The following is a 19,213-nucleotide window of genomic DNA, read 5'->3' on the forward strand; positions in this document are numbered from 1 at the left end:
TAAATACCTGGAAGCTTCCGACTAGACCGAAGCTAGTACGAAGGCGCACCAGGCAGTTAGTGTCGGTAAATATCGCTATCAGCAAGGACAATGATGCTAATCATAAAATATTTAGCTGCCCCCAATTCAAAACTCTGACAGCCCTACAGCGGTGTGAGGTAGCTAAACGACAATTGCTCTAAACTGCTTAGGCAAGGGACATCATCTATCCAAGTGCCAAGCGCCTCCGCCACCCTCTCCTCGGGGGTCTAACTGTACAGGACCCTTGCCGGACTGAGCTTCATCCAAGCTCAAGAAAAGGTCCTTAAAGCTTGGTGCCCGAACAGAGACGAAAAAGGACGACTATGAATCCTTCAGGAGAGTTGGAGTTGGCCCGCCGCGCCATCACCAGCGCGCCCTAGCAGTGTCCAGCAGCGTGACCCCCAGGTACGCCCAACGAGCGCCCAGCAGCGCACACCGCTCCGTCAGCAGCGGCTACCGCGTGGTCATCATCACTTATTTGCTGCACCGCTGCGCGCTGGTCAGCACCGCCCGTCGCGCCCAAGGCACCAATAGCCGGGTCACCCCACGCCTAACTGCTGTTCCGTTGGGAGAACAGCTGCCTACTGCTGCAACATGCATTACTAAGTAGTTATCACTACGGCCGCACCAACAACGTTTAGCGTTCAGTAGCCGCATCCCGCCGTGCCGCATGCCAAGAGCCTGCGGTGCAAGCAAAAGTATGCCAAGTGACTCAGGAAAAAAAGCGTCAGAGGACGCAGAATTGAAGCCGGTTCCGGTAGCCAACAGACTGGAAGAGAACAGGTTTTTCACCGCATCCGGTGGTGAATCCACGACCACAAAAATGGGGTTGTGTTTCTGCCGGAATGACGAACTGCAGGTTCTACTAAAAGAGTTTGGGCTTGACCTTAACGGTCATGTAGATCCTATCGGATAAGCAAACCAAAGCCCGGCTCTCCGAGAGCGCTTCGCCGCGCAGAAGGCAACACGGAGATACTACGCTCTCCGTAGCCAAGGAATAAAAAAAAAAGCCCAAGACGAGAGTTACCAGCCTCCAACCCAGCCCTAATTCCAATCAGTCCCGTGTCCGCTGCCGTCTTCGCCGAGAAACTTTAAAGATGGGGCGTACTGTTTGACGGACAGTCGGACCCCGTCATCTTAATGGAACGTATCGAGGTAAGTGGCACAGGGCCGTCATTGGGCCGCGCAGAAGACAGGTACCGAGCCTACCAGATCCAAACCGTGCCCTGGCGAAAGTTTTTGAAGATTTTCTTGCCTCTATGGTACTACCAGATCCTAGAGGACGCCATCCGGACCAGGCATCAACATGTTGGCAGCCCTTCAAAATCTATGTAGTGGAACTGTGCCTAATGATGCAAGATCGAAATACTCCTTCGACCAGGAGCTCGAAAGGATCTACGAGAATCTGCTGCCGGAGTACCAGCTTTTCATACAGCTACATAAATACATATTTGGCGAACACGTTCGAAATCGCTCGGGACCGCGACCACGCCCGACAAGCAGCCCTTTTTTCCAACCGCAAGCTGGAATTTCGGCAGGGAGAGCAATGGGAGACCCGCACCTCGATCACGAAACTTTACCGCTCCGACTGTGACGCAATATCGAAAGGAATGATCACCCAGGAAGAGAAAAACCCTATCGTCGTCGCTTGGGCCTGCAACCACTTTAGATGTTTTGCTGGGACTGTGGAAAACGCAGCTTCCGTACCATCGACTGCTGTCGCCGGACGGAAAACGGCCAGTGTCTTTCGCCAACGTCTGGAGCCAGCGGCGACCCACCCGGTGCTCCCCCATTACTAGATCCCCTAATCAGCCTGGCTGTGGGAGGATCGTCGCCAACGTTACCATCGAGGACATCCCTTCTCGGCGACAATCGACACAGGAGCCTCGAGAAGCTTCGTAAGCGAAGCGATCGGCTGGATCGACTGGACTCGGGAAGAAACACGAAAAAAGTCCGCATCCGCATCTCCCTGGCGGGCGTATTCCCAAAAGAAGTCAAGGCTCTCCAGGCAAGTCTGCTTGGAAAACCGACCTATCGGAATGAGCACTAGTTCATCCAACGACTTTCCCTGCGGCATCCGGGCGACTTTAATCTTCGGACAAGTTTGTTTGCAGCTAACTCCATCTACCACCCGAAAGGTAAAATCAGTTCCAGATACGAGGGCGACTCACCAGTCGACCCCCAGCAATCGCAAGGAACAGAGGGGGTCCCACTACGAGGAAACCACACACTTTCTGAGGGGTGAGCGGCAGCAGTGCCCCGCTAGTGCTCGTACGGAAGAATACTGGGGATAAGCGGATGTGCGTCGACTATCGACATCTCAACGCACATTATATACCCGACGCGTACAAACTCCCACGTGTCAACCACATCTTGGAGCGGCTACGGAACACCCGGGTCATCTCAACGCTAGATCTCAAGAATGGATATGGGCAGATCCCCATGTCGGAAGGGAGCCGAGAATACAGCGTTCACCATGCCCGGGCGTGGAATCTTCCACTGGAAAGTCATGCCTTTGGACTCCACTCTGCCCCAGCATCGTTCCAGCGAGCCCTTAAAAGCGTCATAGCGCCGGACTTGGACTTGGAACCTCACGCTTCGCCTATTTGGATGACATCATCTTCATGGGTGCGACGTGGGAGGATCATGCTAGGAATCCCAGGGAATTCTTCCGATGATTGCGGGAAGCAAAATTGCGGCTTAATCAGAGCAAGTGCAAGTCTTTCCAGAAAATGCTGGAGGAATGCCATGACCACGCTTCAGCTAGTCATCTTGGCATCCAGAAGCCTCTCAAACAGATTGCCCTGGCAGACTGGCAGACCTGGCAAACAGACTGGCCTGGTTTACATCGGGAGGTTATACGGTACGTCACCAGCTGCATGGCTTGTCAACAGTACAAGGTGAGTCAGCGCAAACCAGCGGGAAAGATGCTCACCCACCATCGCACTCGTCAGAGTTGACTTCGTTGGACCTCTCCCTCGGACCGACGAGGGAACATCTTGCTGATCGTATTTATAGATGTGTTTTCCAAATGGGTTGAGATCATTCCCCTGAATAAGGCCATTGCCACCCAACTGTAGTTTGGATTTCGGGAAAGGATACTATCCCGCTTTGGAACACCCAGGACTTTGGTCTGCGACAACGGCACGCAGTTCACCAGCCGCAGTTTCAAGACGTTCTGCCGCAATAACGGCATTAAACTGGAATACGCAGCTCCAAACTCCCCGCAACAGAACCCGACTGAACGCGCAAACCGCACCATCAAGACGATTATATCCCAGTACCTGCACCAGGACCACGGGACATGGGATCAGTTTCTACCTAAGATTTCGCTTGCTATCAACAGAAGCATCTCAGATAGCAGGGTTTTCAGCCCCGCCTACTTGGTGCAGGGTAGGGAACCCAGATTGCCAGGTGCCTTTTTTTTGATGTGGTCACGACCGGCCTACACTCAACGCCACTGGACCCCAGGAAGCCCCCCCCCAGATGGCTTCCCAAAAGCATGGTCTTCTACAAATTGCGACGACCCGAGTGGCGAGGTACTGAAGTTCTTTTCTCCGAATATCGTCAGGCTCCAAAATATGGAAAACAGAAAGAGGAGAGCACCGGGAATTGGCGACCTGTAGAAGTACCACCAGCACAGTAATCAACTAGAGGAACCAGCAGAAGCCGCAGGGGAGAACGTATCCTCAAAACAGAAACGAGCCAGTACTAAAATATCAACCCGCGCACAATTAACTAATACATCAGAACTAATTATTTCAATTTCGTCAATATAAGACTCGTCTGAACAATCAACAACACCCAACAAAAACAACTGAACAATTAAATGTCATAATATATATATATATTATATATATTATATATATATTGTTACGTCGGTGTATTAGTGCCCAGTCCAAAGGACTTGGGCCGAGGGAGTTGCGTCCTCGGTAGGCACACTGTGTGCCAGCTCAGCTCGCCGGACGGGGTGGGTTCTTTGGAAACCACTCCCTCCCCTAAATAACAAGAATAATTTTATCGTGCCTTAGGAAAAAGAAAGAGCTCGTTCAGTTCGTTTTGTCATTTGTCGCCAGCTCCCCCTTTTATAGACGTTTACCAAGCCATTATTGAGTTCTGCTTCATATTATAATTTATTGAAATGATTTTCATTTAGAAAAGTGCACATTTAGTAGACAAATGAAAGGTGAAAAATATTCTACGGTGTAATATTTGGATTTAAATTTAAAAACAATAATATGGATATTACATAACTCTATAATTAATGTATGAGGAATATATATATATATATATATATGTATGTATATATAAGTTAACACCGGCTAGCGCCCCCTTCCCTTCACCCCCTCTCGACATCCACGATACCCGACGACGACCCTTCTCATTCAACCCCTCGGCCACCCACATCGTACACATTTAAGTCGAGTGGCCACACAGCGACAACATTACGCTCAAGTGGTCACATGAAGACGACACCAACTCAAGTGGCTGCAATGACGCGGCCGCTGGGCCACAAGAGCTACAGCGGCAGCACCAGCAAAAGCGACAGCAGCAGCACCAGCAATAGCGACGGCGGCAGCAGCAGCTAAACAGCGGCAGAGATGCAACAGCAGCGATGCAGCGGCAGCGACGCGACGATGGAGACAGAACGACAGCGGCAGCGCGAGAACGACAGCGGCAGCGCCAGAACGTCAGCGGCAGAAGAGCAACGGCAGCAACAAGCAAGCGAAAGACTGTTGACCGCCCGCTAGCTGCCTCAGCTCAACAGCCGCCGCCCCTACCACTGCGCTAGATAAAATGCAGCGCTCACATCCGGACCAACCAAAACCGCTGCCGTCGGCTACGGTACTTCCGCGTCTGCCAACGGCATGCTGACGCCGGAGGACCGGAGTTGGTTAAGAGGCCAACCCACTAGTATTTAAGAGCTCACTTCTGTAACCACCGCAGTACCGTGCGGACTGAATATTAGATTATAAAAATAAACTTATAACGTAATCCGAAAGCAAAGTTGTTGCCTTCCTTAAGTACCAAAGAGGACGAGTGATCAATTGAGATGCAGCTGATAAACAACACGATAAGGTAGTATAGGGGAGCTTCGTACCCCCCCGGCCATGTCTGGCCTTAACTGGCGCCCGAGCAGATTCCACTTTCTCGCGAAAGTGGGACCCAAATTTTTGCGGGTACCCCCCGACAAAAAATCAAAGAGAATAAAAATGTGTTAAGAAAAAAAGGAAAAGAGAAGAAGGGTACCCCCCAGCAAGAAAACATAAAAGATTAAAAAGCTACGGGTACCCTGTGAATAATTATTAAATATAAAAATAAAAAAAAAAACCCAAAAGTGGGAAAAAAATTAAAATGAAACGAAAAACCCAAAAAAGGGTATAAAGTATTTAATACGGCGTTGTGTGTGTGAAGCGAGAAACCCAGAAAAAGGGTAAAAAATTATTTAATACAGCGTTGTGTATGTGAGAGTGCGCAAGAATGTGTGTAATACAACTACACGCCGCGGTGGGGATGCTGCCTTTCGCAGTTGGCATTCCCCACGAGCGCAAAAAAAGTTGTAATAAAATAATAAAACAATGAACCTGCCGCGGCGATAAATATTTAAAGCCCTCAATAATCAATGGAATTAAAATTTCGGACACTTACCTGCAGCTTCTTCAAACTTGCTGTCACCAAAATTTCAAGCTATACAAGATTCGTATAACGCAACGCTTAGTAAAAGATGTGACAGAAGAAGAAGAAATTTGTGAGATCATAGAAAAAGAGCACCATAGACCCCATAGAAGTTCGAGGGAAGTCCGTATTCAAATCCTGGAGAAATATTATTTTCCCAAGATGTCTAGTATCATTAGAACACAAATTTCTACTTGCACTACTTGCAAATTACACAAGTACGATAGACACCCAAATAAACCAACACTCCAACCTACGCCTATCCCCAATTACCCTTGCGAAATTCTTCACATAGACGTTTTTACACTAGAGAAAAAAATTTTTTTAAGCTGCATTGATAAATTTTCCAAATTCGCCAAACTTTTTCCACTGCAATCAAAGTCCGCAATCCATCTTCGAGAAACCCTTCTGGATGCACTACACTATTTCACGGCACCTAGAATGATAGTATCCTTTTATGCCCAACTGTTCTGAATTACCTGCGAACGCTAGGAATAGAACTTTATCACACCCCAACTCAAAAAAGTGAAGTAAACGGTCAGGTAGAGAGATTTCACTCCACTTTTATGGAAATTTATCGTTGCTTGAAGAACGATCATCCCAATTTTAAAAATACGGAACTTATTCCGATCGTGGTGGACAGGTACAACAACTCTGTCCACTCGTTAACAAATAAAAAACCCGTAGACATTTTTTTCAACCGCACTTCCAGGATAAATTACCAGGGATTATCCGACTTCAAACAACAAACCTTTGAGGATATTCGAGGCCTCATAGAACATAAACAAAGTTTAACCAACAACGCTCGTAATAAAAAAAGGACCGACCCGGTTTCCTACGAAGAGGGTGACACAGTATATGTCGCCAATAAACAAATAAAAACTAAGGAAAAAAAGCGGTTCAAGGCAGAAGAGGTTCAAGACGATAGAAGGGTCACTGTTAAGACAAGGTCGGGAAAAATTTTCCATAAGTCCCACTTGAGAAGTTAACATATGGGCAATAAAAACACTCATTTTTTACGCTCACTAATAGCACCCCCGCCGTTAGCAATGGGCTGGTAACAGGATATCCCTGAAATTTTACAACTTTTATATGTCACTTCAATAATAAAAGGGAAAAGTGTATTTAACGTTTTCACCAAAAATAACCACACCAAAATACCATCAAATGCTAACATAAAAAAAAACATATAAAAAGAAAAAAAAGAGAACAAAAGTAATCTAAACATATAAAATAAAGGAAACCAAACTAGAACACAAACAAATTTAGACATATAAAAATAAGAGAAACACAATAAAAACACAAAACCAATCTAGACCCATAAGAAAAACACAGGAAAATTTTTTTTACAACACTAACAGTCTTAACACAAAATTCACAACAAAAACAACTTAAACACAAAAAAACTAACAAACCTAAAAACAAAAAACACAAAAAAACCTAACAGAGAAACACACTGAACTAAAACAATATCAAACCTGAGCATATAAACTAAAATAAACTAAATTAAAAAACAAATAAGAGAACCTAAATTAAAGTAATGAAATTAAACAATATCGAATATAAAACTTTCAAATAATATAAACTTAGCTTAATACCAAAAAATTAAGACCAAAAATTTAGAAACAACACAAACAACACCTACACGAAATATCTAGACTAAGAACTATTAATCACCTAACTATAAGAATTTATTACCCCTTTTTTTTCGGCACTACAAGCGTGTCCGCGCTCTACGTAGCGACCGCACTTCATATTTTCAAATATGACGCACCAGTTGTCCCCTTACAACAGGGTACCGTCTGGCGAACCAACGGTGTTTTTAAGCTGGCCCATATTATCGATCTAGGCCGCATTAAGCAAGTCATCGACCAAACAACCAACGAAGCTACGATAATCACCGACCAACGGATCAATGCTTTCGTTTTCCACTACCTGCAACACGCATCAGAGGGCATCTCACGCATGGATGGCACACCAGCACGGAGGCCACGATCAATCGACTGGCTAGGATCAGCCTGGAAATGGGTAGCAGGGTCACCTGACAGGTCTGACTGGAACGCGATCTTAAAAACAGAAGACGACATAACCAGGAACAATAACCAGCAGATCCGGATAAATACCAAACTCTTTGACTCGACACACGAATCACTCCAAAGATTAAACGACGTCATCGGAAGAGTCACCGCAATAGACGGCGATTTCCATGTCACAACCGCCGTACTCCACAAGGCAATAATAATAGCGGACCAAGTCAGTGAAATACTAAGAGCCTGCCAACTGGCAAAGACTGACGTGGTCAACACGAATCTATTGGACCACGAGGAAATAGACGAAATTTTGACAGAGGTAGAAAGCCTTCCTTATCAGAACGTGGTCGAAGCCGTTGAATTCTCCCGACCAACAATCCTCACGAATGGAACTACATTATTGTATATCTTGGCAATGCCCAAGGTGGTGGACCAAAAATACCGATTGATGCTAATTTACCCAACGGTATCCGACGGCAAACAGGTTGTGCTGAAGTACAACAAACTGGCCATGAATAAGGTGGAAACATACGCCCTTCTTGGGAATTGCGTATCCATCGGCAATACAACAGTCTGCCGAGAAAAGGACCTATACAAACTGGAGGAGGATAGCTGTATTCCAAGACTTCTTAAAGGAGGTCAAGCTGCATGCGACTATCTTAGGACAAACCAACAAACGGTGGAACTCATCGATGACGGCACAATCTTCCTGACGAACTTCAATGGCACAATATATACTCCAACAAAAGAACAGCACCTGGAAGGTTCTTACGTCGTACAATTTGACAACGAAACGGTCACAATCGGTGACCGGAATTTCAGCAGTTATTCGTCAACGCACTTGATGGCAATGCCAGCGGTCTTGACCCAAATAACGACAGCGGGTCACGAACTATCACTGAAACGGTTACGGTTACGGAGACAATTTGTAGATAAATCGATACAGAGATCGCTTGCTGGATCAAACGAACCGTCTGGCTAGACGGCTTGCTACACCATTGAGTCGACGACGACTCCGCAGACGGCACCCACCGGACCTGTGGATTATTGGTCGTGATAGACACGGGCGCCTATTATAACAACACAAGATTACTAACAAGCTTTTACCTGCCCTGCACTTAATACCCGAATTTTAGAGATCTTTAAACACTCCCACGCATACACGAAAACAAGGACCATCCTTGTGTGAGTGTAAAATAAAACATTTGCCATTAGGCATGTTGTGCGATGGAGAAAAGGTTCGGGCTTACTGTGGTTCTGATATGGGTGTCTATCAGCCTTTCCAGGTATTGGGTCAACAAAGAAAATGTTTCTATTTAAAATTCTTTAATTAATTTTGATAAACTTGTTGAACCGTATTAAAATCTCCCGCGTTATATTTTATACATTTGTATTCTCTTGCATTCATTGTGTTCACCATACTCGCATTCTTTTGTGTACACCACGAGTTGGCCGCTGCGCAGGCACGACAATGGTCATTATTAAAATACGATCGCCTAGAGAAACTTACAAATCGTAATCCGAGATTTTATTAATCTAATTCGCTGAAATCGACCTTATCACACAGCCCAAATCTCACCCCGGCAAGAAAATGCTCTTGACCCTACATTTGGCGCACAACGTTGTGCTGTGTGATTAATTTCGCTTAACAAACTTGGATTTTTCGTCGATTGCTTAATCGCCATCCCCTTATGTCGTCGCTTCGCGCAGTTGCCATTGGTTTTATTGGATATTTTCACTTGCACACAAACCTGGAACTCGTCGTCACTGGCACCTATCGCATCCAACTGGAACTTTCTTGGATAACCAATAAGTATTTATTTCGTCGCCAACAGTACTTATCAGTTGCTTATCTGGAGCAGCTTTAGAGACAGTAAAGGCCTTTCAAATTGGTCTCGATAATTACCCAAAGGCTCTTGAGCGCCTTAAGGAGCGCTATGATAACCCCACTCTGGTATTTTAGCAAATCATCCTTGTTCAACCTGCCAGTCGTTACCAAACCAAATAGTAGCCGCCCTATACATATAACTCCCTAAGGTTATTGGGCTCTGAATCCGAAATTGCTCAGGCTATGCTAATTTCAATTATAATGCAAAAAGTTGCTCCGCTCACCAAGCAGAAATGGAATGAGTCGTTAAGCTTTGCGAGCTTACCCAAATGGAATGAGTGTATAACACTAATTGATAGGCATTGTAAATACCTGGAAGCTTCCGACCAGACCGAAGCTAGTACGAAGGCGCACCAGGCAGTTAGTGTCGGTAAATATCGCTATCAGCAAGGACAATGATGCTAATCATAAAATATTTAGCTGCCCCCAATTCAAAACTCTGACAGCCCTACAGCGGTGTGAGGTAGCTAAACGACAATTGCTCTAAACTGCTTAGGCAAGGGACATCATCTATCCAAGTGCCAAGCGCCTCCGCCACCCTCTCCTCGGGGGTCTAACTGTACAGGACCCTTGCCGGACTGAGCTTCATCCAAGCTCAAGAAAAGGTCCTTAAAGCTTGGTGCCCGAACAGAGACGAAAAAGGACGACTATGAATCCTTCAGGAGAGTTGGAGTTGGCCCGCCGCGCCATCACCAGCGCGCCCTAGCAGTGTCCAGCAGCGTGACCCCCAGGTACGCCCAACGAGCGCCCAGCAGCGCACACCGCTCCGTCAGCAGCGGCTACCGCGTGGTCATCATCACTTATTTGCTGCACCGCTGCGCGCTGGTCAGCACCGCCCGTCGCGCCCAAGGCACCAATAGCCGGGTCACCCCACGCCTAACTGCTGTTCCGTTGGGAGAACAGCTGCCTACTGCTGCAACATGCATTACTAAGTAGTTATCACTACGGCCGCACCAACAACGTTTAGCGTTCAGTAGCCGCATCCCGCCGTGCCGCATGCCAAGAGCCTGCGGTGCAAGCAAAAGTATGCCAAGTGACTCAGGAAAGAAAGCGTCAGAGGACGCAGAATTGAATCCGGTTCCGGTAGCCAACAGACTGGAAGAGAACAGGTTTTTCACCGCATCCGGTGGTGAATCCACGACCACAAAAATGGGGTTGTGTTTCTGCCGGAATGACGAACTGCAGGTTCTACTAAAAGAGTTTGGGCTTGACCTTAACGGTCAAGTAGATCCTATCGGATAAGCAAACCAAAGCCCGGCTCTCCGAGAGCGCTTTGCCGCGCAGAAGGCAACACGGAGATACTACGCTCCGCGCAGAAGACAGGTACCGAGCCTACCAGATCCAAACCGTGCCCTGGCGACAGTTTTTGAAGATTTTCTTGCCTCTATGGTACTACCAGATCCTAGAGGACGCCATCCGGACCAGGCATCAACATGTTGGCAGCCCTTCAAAATCTATGAAGTGGAACTGTGCCTTATGATGCAAGATCGAAATACTCCTTCGACCAGGAGCTCGAAAGGATCTACGAGAATCTGCTGCCGGAGTACCAGCTTTTCATACAGCTACATAAATACATATTGGCGACCACGTTCGAAACCGCTCGGGACCGCGACCACGCCCGACAAGCAGCCCTTTTTTCCAACCGCAAGCTGGAATTTCGGCAGGGAGAGCAATGGGAGACCCGCACCTCGATCACGAAACTTTACCGCTCCGACTGTGACGCAATATCGAAAGGAATGATCACCCAGGAAGAGAAAAACCCTATCGTCGTCGCTTGGGCCTGCAACCACTTTAGATGTTTTGCTGGGACTGTGGAAAACGCAGCTTCCGTACCATCGACTGCTGTCGCCGGACGGAAAACGGCCAGTGTCTTCGCCAACGTCTGGAGCCAGCGGCGACCCACCCGGTGCTCCCCCATTACTAGATCCCCTAATCAGCCTGGCTGTGGGAGGATCGTCGCCAACGTTACCATCGAGGACATCCCTTCTCGGCGACAATCGACACAGGAGCCTCGAGAAGCTTCGTAAGCGAAGCGATCGGCTGGATCGACTGGACTCGGGAAGAAACACGAAAAAAGTCCGCATCCGCATCTCCCTGGCGGGCGTATTCCCAAAAGAAGTCAAGGCTCTCCAGGCAAGTCTGCTTGGAAAACCGACCTATCGGAATGAGCACTAGTTCATCCAACGACTTTCCCTGCGGCATCCGGGCGACTTTAATCTTCGGACAAGTTTGTTTGCAGCTAACTCCATCTACCACCCGAAAGGTAAAATCAGTTCCAGATACGAGGGCGACTCACCAGTCGACCCCAGCAATCGCAAGGAACAGAGGGGGTCCCACTACGAGGAAACCACACACTTTCTGAGGGGTGAGCGGCAGCAGTGCCCCGCTAGTGCTCGTACGGAAGAATACTGGGGATAAGCGGATGTGCGTCGACTATCGACATCTCAACGCACATTATATACCCGACGCGTACAAACTCCCACGTGTCAACCACATCTTGGAGCGGCTACGGAACACCCGGGTCATCTCAACGCTAGATCTCAAGAATGGATATGGGCAGATCCCCATGTCGGAAGGGAGCCGAGAATACAGCGTTCACCATGCCCGGGCGTGGAATCTTCCACTGGAAAGTCATGCCTTTGGACTCCACTCTGCCCCAGCATCGTTCCAGCGAGCCCTTAAAAGCGTCATCGCGCCGGACTTGGACTTGGAACCTCACGCTTCGCCTATTTGGATGACATCATCTTCATGGGTGCGACGTGGGAGGTTCATGCTAGGAATCCCAGGGAATTCTTCCGATGATTGCGGGAAGCAAAATTGCGGCTTAATCAGAGCAAGTGCAAGTCTTTCCAGAAAATGCTGGAGGAATGCCATGACCACGCTTCAGCTAGTCATCTTGGCATCCAGAAGCCTCTCAAACAGATTGCCCTGGCAGACTGGCAGACCTGGCAAACAGACTGGCCTGGTTTACATCGGGAGGTTATACGGTACGTCACCAGCTGCATGGCTTGTCAACAGTACAAGGTGAGTCAGCGCAAACCAGCGGGAAAGATGCTCACCCACCATCGCACTCGTCAGAGTTGACTTCGTTGGACCTCTCCCTCGGACCGACGAGGGAACATCTTGCTGATCGTATTTATAGATGTGTTTTCCAAATGGGTTGAGATCATTCCCCTGAATAAGGCCATTGCCACCCAACTGTAGTTTGGATTTCGGGAAAGGATACTATCCCGCTTTGGAACACCCAGGACTTTGGTCTGCGACAACGGCACGCAGTTCACCAGCCGCAGTTTCAAGACGTTCTGCCGCAATAACGGCATTAAACTGGAATACGCAGCTCCAAACTCCCCGCAACAGAACCCGACTGAACGCGCAAACCGCACCATCAAGACGATTATATCCCAGTACCTGCACCAGGACCACGGGACATGGGATCAGTTTCTACCTAAGATTTCGCTTGCTATCAACAGAAGCATCTCAGATAGCAGGGTTTTCAGCCCCGCCTACTTGGTGCAGGGTAGGGAACCCAGATTGCCAGGTGCCTTTTTTTTGATGTGGTCACGACCGGCCTACACTCAACGCCACTGGACCCCAGGAAGCCCCCCCCCCAGATGGCTTCCCAAAAGCATGGTCTTCTACAAATTGCGACGACCCGAGTGGCGAGGTACTGAAGTTCTTTTCTCCGAATATCGTCAGGCTCCAAAATATGGAAAACAGAAAGAGGAGAGCACCGGGAATTGGCGACCTGTAGGAGTACCACCAGCACAGTAATCAACTAGAGGAACCAGCAGAAGCCGCAGGGGAGAACGTATCCTCAAAACAGAAACGAGCCAGTACTAAAATATCAACCCGCGCACAATTAACTAATACATCAGAACTAATTATTTCAATTTCGTCAATATAAGACTCGTCTGAACAATCAACAACACCCAACAAAAACAACTGAACAATTAAATGTCATAATATATATATATATTATATATATTATATATATATATTGTTACGTCGGTGTATTAGTGCCCAGTCCAAAGGACTTGGGCCGAGGGAGTTGCGTCCTCGGTAGGCAAACTGTGTGCCAGCTCAGCTCGCCGGACGGGGTGGGTTCTTTGGAAACCACTCCCTCCCCTAAATAACAAGAATAATTTTATCGTGCCTTAGGAAAAAGAAAGAGCTCGTTCAGTTCGTTTTGTCATTTGTCGCCAGCTCCCCCTTTTATAGACGTTTACCAAGCCATTATTGAGTTCTGCTTCATATTATAATTTATTGAAATGATTTTCATTTAGAAAAGTGCACATTTAGTAGACAAATGAAAGTGTAAATTTAGGTGAAAAATATTCTACGGTGTAATATTTGGATTTAAATTTAAAAACAATAATATGGATATTACATAACTCTATAATTAATGTATGAGGAATATATATATATATATATATATGTATGTATATATAAGTTAACACCGGCTAGCGCCCCCTTCCCTTCACCCCCTCTCGACATCCACGATACCCGACGACGACCCTTCTCATTCAACCCCTCGGCCACCCACATCGTACACATTTAAGTCGAGTGGCCACACAGCGACAACATTACGCTCAAGTGGTCACATGAAGACGACACCAACTCAAGTGGCTGCAATGACGCGGCCGCTGGGCCACAAGAGCTACAGCGGCAGCACCAGCAAAAGCGACAGCAGCAGCACCAGCAATAGCGACGGCGGCAGCAGCAGCTAAACAGCGGCAGAGATGCAACAGCAGCGATGCAGCGGCAGCGACGCGACGATGGAGACAGAACGACAGCGGCAGCGCGAGAACGACAGCGGCAGCGCCAGAACGTCAGCGGCAGAAGAGCAACGGCAGCAACAAGCAAGCGAAAGACTGTTGACCGCCCGCTAGCTGCCTCAGCTCAACAGCCGCCGCCCCTACCACTGCGCTAGATAAAATGCAGCGCTCACATCCGGACCAACCAAAACCGCTGCCGTCGGCTACGGTACTTCCGCTTCTGCCAACGGCATGCTGACGCCGGAGGACCGGAGTTGGTTAAGAGGCCAACCCACTAGTATTTAAGAGCTCACTTCTGTAACCACCGCAGTACCGTGCGGACTGAATATTAGATTATAAAAATAAACTTATAACGTAATCCGAAAGCAAAGTTGTTGCCTTCCTTAAGTACCAAAGAGGACGAGTGATCAATTGAGATGCAGCTGATAAACAACACGATAAGGTAGTATAGGGGAGCTTCGTACCCCCCGGCCATGTCTGGCCTTAACTGGCGCCCGAGCAGATTCCACTTTCTCGCGAAAGTGGGACCCAAATTTTTGCGGGTACCCCCCGACAAAAAATCAAAGAGAATAAAAATGTGTTAAGAAAAAAAGGAAAAGAGAAGAAGGGTACCCCCCAGCAAGAAAACATAAAAGATTAAAAAGCTACGGGTACCCTGTGAATAATTATTAAATATAAAAAATAAAAAAAAAAACCCAAAAGTGGGAAAAAAATTAAAATGAAACGAAAAACCCAAAAAAGGGTATAAAGTATTTAATACGGCGTTGTGTGTGTGAAGCGAGAAACCCAGAAAAAGGGTAAAAAATTATTTAATACAGCGTTGTGTATGTGAGAGTGCGCAAGAATGTGTGTAATACAACTACACGCCGCGGTGGGGATGCTGCCTTTCGCAGTTGGCATTCCCCACGAGCGCAAAAAAAGTTGTAATAAAATAATAAAACAATGAACCTGCCGCGGCGATAAATATTTAAAGCCCTCAATAATCAATGGAATTAAAATTTCGGACACTTACCTGCAGCTTCTTCAAACTTGCTGTCACCAAAATTTCAAGCTATACAAGATTCGTATAACGCAACGCTTAGTAAAAGATGTGACAGAAGAAGAAGAAATTTGTGAGATCATAGAAAAAGAGCACCATAGACCCCATAGAAGTTCGAGGGAAGTCCGTATTCAAATCCTGGAGAAATATTATTTTCCCAAGATGTCTAGTATCATTAGAACACAAATTTCTACTTGCACTACTTGCAAATTACACAAGTACGATAGACACCAAATAAACCAACACTCCAACCTACGCCTATCCCCAATTACCCTTGCGAAATTCTTCACATAGACGTTTTTACACTAGAGAAAAAAATTTTTTAAGCTGCATTGATAAATTTTCCAAATTCGCCAAACTTTTTCCACTGCAATCAAAGTCCGCAATCCATCTTCGAGAAACCCTTCTGGATGCACTACACTATTTCACGGCACCTAGAATGATAGTATCCTTTTATGCCCAACTGTTCTGAATTACCTGCGAACGCTAGGAATAGAACTTTATCACACCCCAACTCAAAAAAGTGAAGTAAACGGTCAGGTAGAGAGATTTCACTCCACTTTTATGGAAATTTATCGTTGCTTGAAGAACGATCATCCCAATTTTAAAAATACGGAACTTATTCCGATCGTGGTGGACAGGTACAACAACTCTGTCCACTCGGTAACAAATAAAAAACCCGTAGACATTTTTTTCAACCGCACTTCCAGGATAAATTACCAGGGATTATCCGACTTCAAACAACAAACCTTTGAGGATATTCGAGGCCTCATAGAACATAAACAAAGTTTAACCAACAACGCTCGTAATAAAAAAAGGACCGACCCGGTTTCCTACGAAGAGGGTGACACAGTATATGTCGCCAATAAACAAATAAAAACTAAGGAATAAAAGCGGTTCAAGGCAGAAGAGGTTCAAGACGATAGAAGGGTCACTGTTAAGACAAGGTCGGGAAAAATTTTCCATAAGTCCCACTTGAGAAGTTAACATATGGGCAATAAAAACACTCATTTTTTACGCTCACTAATAGCACCCCCGCCGTTAGCAATGGGCTGGTAACAGGATATCCCTGAAATTTTACAACTTTTAAATGTCACTTCAATAATAAAAGGGAAAAGTGTATTTAACGTTTTACAAGCTCAAAAATAATTACAAAATAACCACACCAAAATACCATCAAATGCTAACATAAAAAAAAACATATAAAAAGAAAAAAAAGAGAACAAAAGTAATCTAAACATATAAAATAAAGGAAACCAAACTAGAACACAAACAAATTTAGACATATAAAAATAAGAGAAACACAATAAAAACACAAAACCAATCTAGACCCATAAGAAAAACACAGGAACATTTTTTTTACAACACTAACAGTCTTAACACAAAATTCACAACAAAAACAACTTAAACAAAAAAAAACTAACAAACCTAAAAACAAAAAACACAAAAAAACCTAACAGAGAAACACATTGAACTAAAACAATATCAAACCTGAGCATATAAACTAAAATAAACTAAATTAAAAAACAAATAAGAGAACCTAAATTAAAGTAATGAAATTAAACAATATCGAATATAAAACTTTCCAAATAATATAAACTTAGCTTAATACCAAAAAATTAAGACCAAAAATTTAGAAACAACACAAACAACACCTACACGAAATATCTAGACTAAGAACTATTAATCACCTAACTATAAGAATTTATTACCCCTTTTTTTTTCGGCACTACAAGCGTGTCCGCGCTCTACGTAGCGACCGCACTTCATATTTTCAAATATGACGCACCAGTTGTCCCCTTACAACAGGGTACCGTCTGGCGAACCAACGGTGTTTTTAAGCTGGCCCATATTATCGATCTAGGCCGCATTAAGCAAGTCATCGACCAAACAACCAACGAAGCTACGATAATCACCGACCAACGGATCAATGCTTTGGTCTTCCACTACCTGCAACACGCATCAGAGGGCATCTCACGCATGGATGGCACACCAGCACGGAGGCCACGATCAATCGACTGGCTAGGATCAGCCTGGAAATGGGTAGCAGGGTCACCTGATAGGTCTGACTGGAACGCGATCTTAAAAACAGAAGACGACATAACCAGGAACAATAACCAGCAGATCCGGATAAATACCAAACTCTTTGACTCGACACACGAATCACTCCAAAGATTAAACGACGTCATCGGAAGAGTCAACGCAATAGACGGCGATTTCCATGTCACAACCGCCGTACTCCACAAGGCAATAATGATAGCGGACCAAGTCAGTGAAATACTAAGAGCCTGCCAACTGGCAGAGACTGACGTGGTCAACACGAATCTATTGGACCACGAGGAAATAGACGAAATTTTGACAGAGGTAGAAAGCCTTCCTTATCAGAACGTGGTCGAAGCCGTTGAATTCTCCCGACCAACAATCCCAAGGTGGTGGACCAAAAATACCGATTGATGCTAATTTACCCAACGGTATCCGACGGCAAACAGGTTGTGCTGAAGTACAACAAACTGGCCATGAATAAGGTGGAAACATACGCCCTTCTTGGGAATTGCGTATCCATCGGCAATACAACAGTCTGCCGAGAAAAGGACCTATACAAACTGGAGGAGGATAGCTGTATTCCAAGACTTCTTAAAGGAGGTCAAGCTGCATGCGACTATCTTAGGACAAACCAACAAACGGTGGAACTCATCGATGACGGCACAATCTTCCTGACGAACTTCAATGGCACAATATATACTCCAACAAAAGAACAGCACCTGGAAGGTTCTTACGTCGTACAATTTGACAACGAAACGGTCACAATCGGTGACCGGAATTTCAGCAGTTATTCGTCAACGCACTTGATGGCAATGCCAGCGGTCTTGACCCAAATAACGACAGCGGGTCACGAACTATCACTGAAACGGTTACGGTTACGGAGACAATTTGTAGATAAATCGATACAGAGATCGCTTGCTGGATCAAACGAACCGTCTGGCTAGACGGCTTGCTACACCATTGAGTCGACGACGACTCCGCAGACGGCACCCACCGGACCTGTGGATTATTGGTCGTGATAGACACGGGCGCCTATTATAACAACACAAGATTACTAACAAGCTTTTACCTGCCCTGCACTTAATACCCGAATTTTAGAGATCTTTAAACACTCCCACGCATACACGAAAACAAGGACCATCCTTGTGTGAGTGTAAAATAAAACATTTGCCATTAGGCATGTTGTGCGATGGAGAAAAGGTTCGGGCTTACTGTGGTTCTGATATGGGTGTCTATCAGCCTTTCCAGGTATTGGGTCAACAAAGAAAATGTTTCTATTTAAAATTCTTTAATTAATTTTGATAAACTTGTTGAACCGTATTAAAATCTCCCGCGTTATATTTTATACATTTGTATTCTCTTGCATTCATTGTGTTCACCATACTCGCATTCTTTTGTGTACACCACGAGTTGGCCGCTGCGCAGGCACGACAATGGTCATTATTAAAATACGATCGCCTAGAGAAACTTACAAATCGTAATCCGAGATTTTATTAATCTAATTCGCTGAAATCGACCTTATCACACAGCCCAAATCTCACCCCGGCAAGAAAATGCTCTTGACCCTACATTTGGCGCACAACGTTGTGCTGTGTGATTAATTTCGCTTAACAAACTTGGATTTTTCGTCGATTGCTTAATCGCCATCCCCTTATGTCGTCGCTTCGCGCAGTTGCCATTGGTTTTATTGGATATTTTCACTTGCACACAAACCTGGAACTCGTCGTCACTGGCACCTATC

This window comes from Drosophila gunungcola, unplaced genomic scaffold (assembly GCF_025200985.1).
Source record: "Drosophila gunungcola strain Sukarami unplaced genomic scaffold, Dgunungcola_SK_2 000022F, whole genome shotgun sequence".
Classification (NCBI taxonomy): domain Eukaryota; kingdom Metazoa; phylum Arthropoda; class Insecta; order Diptera; family Drosophilidae; genus Drosophila; species Drosophila gunungcola.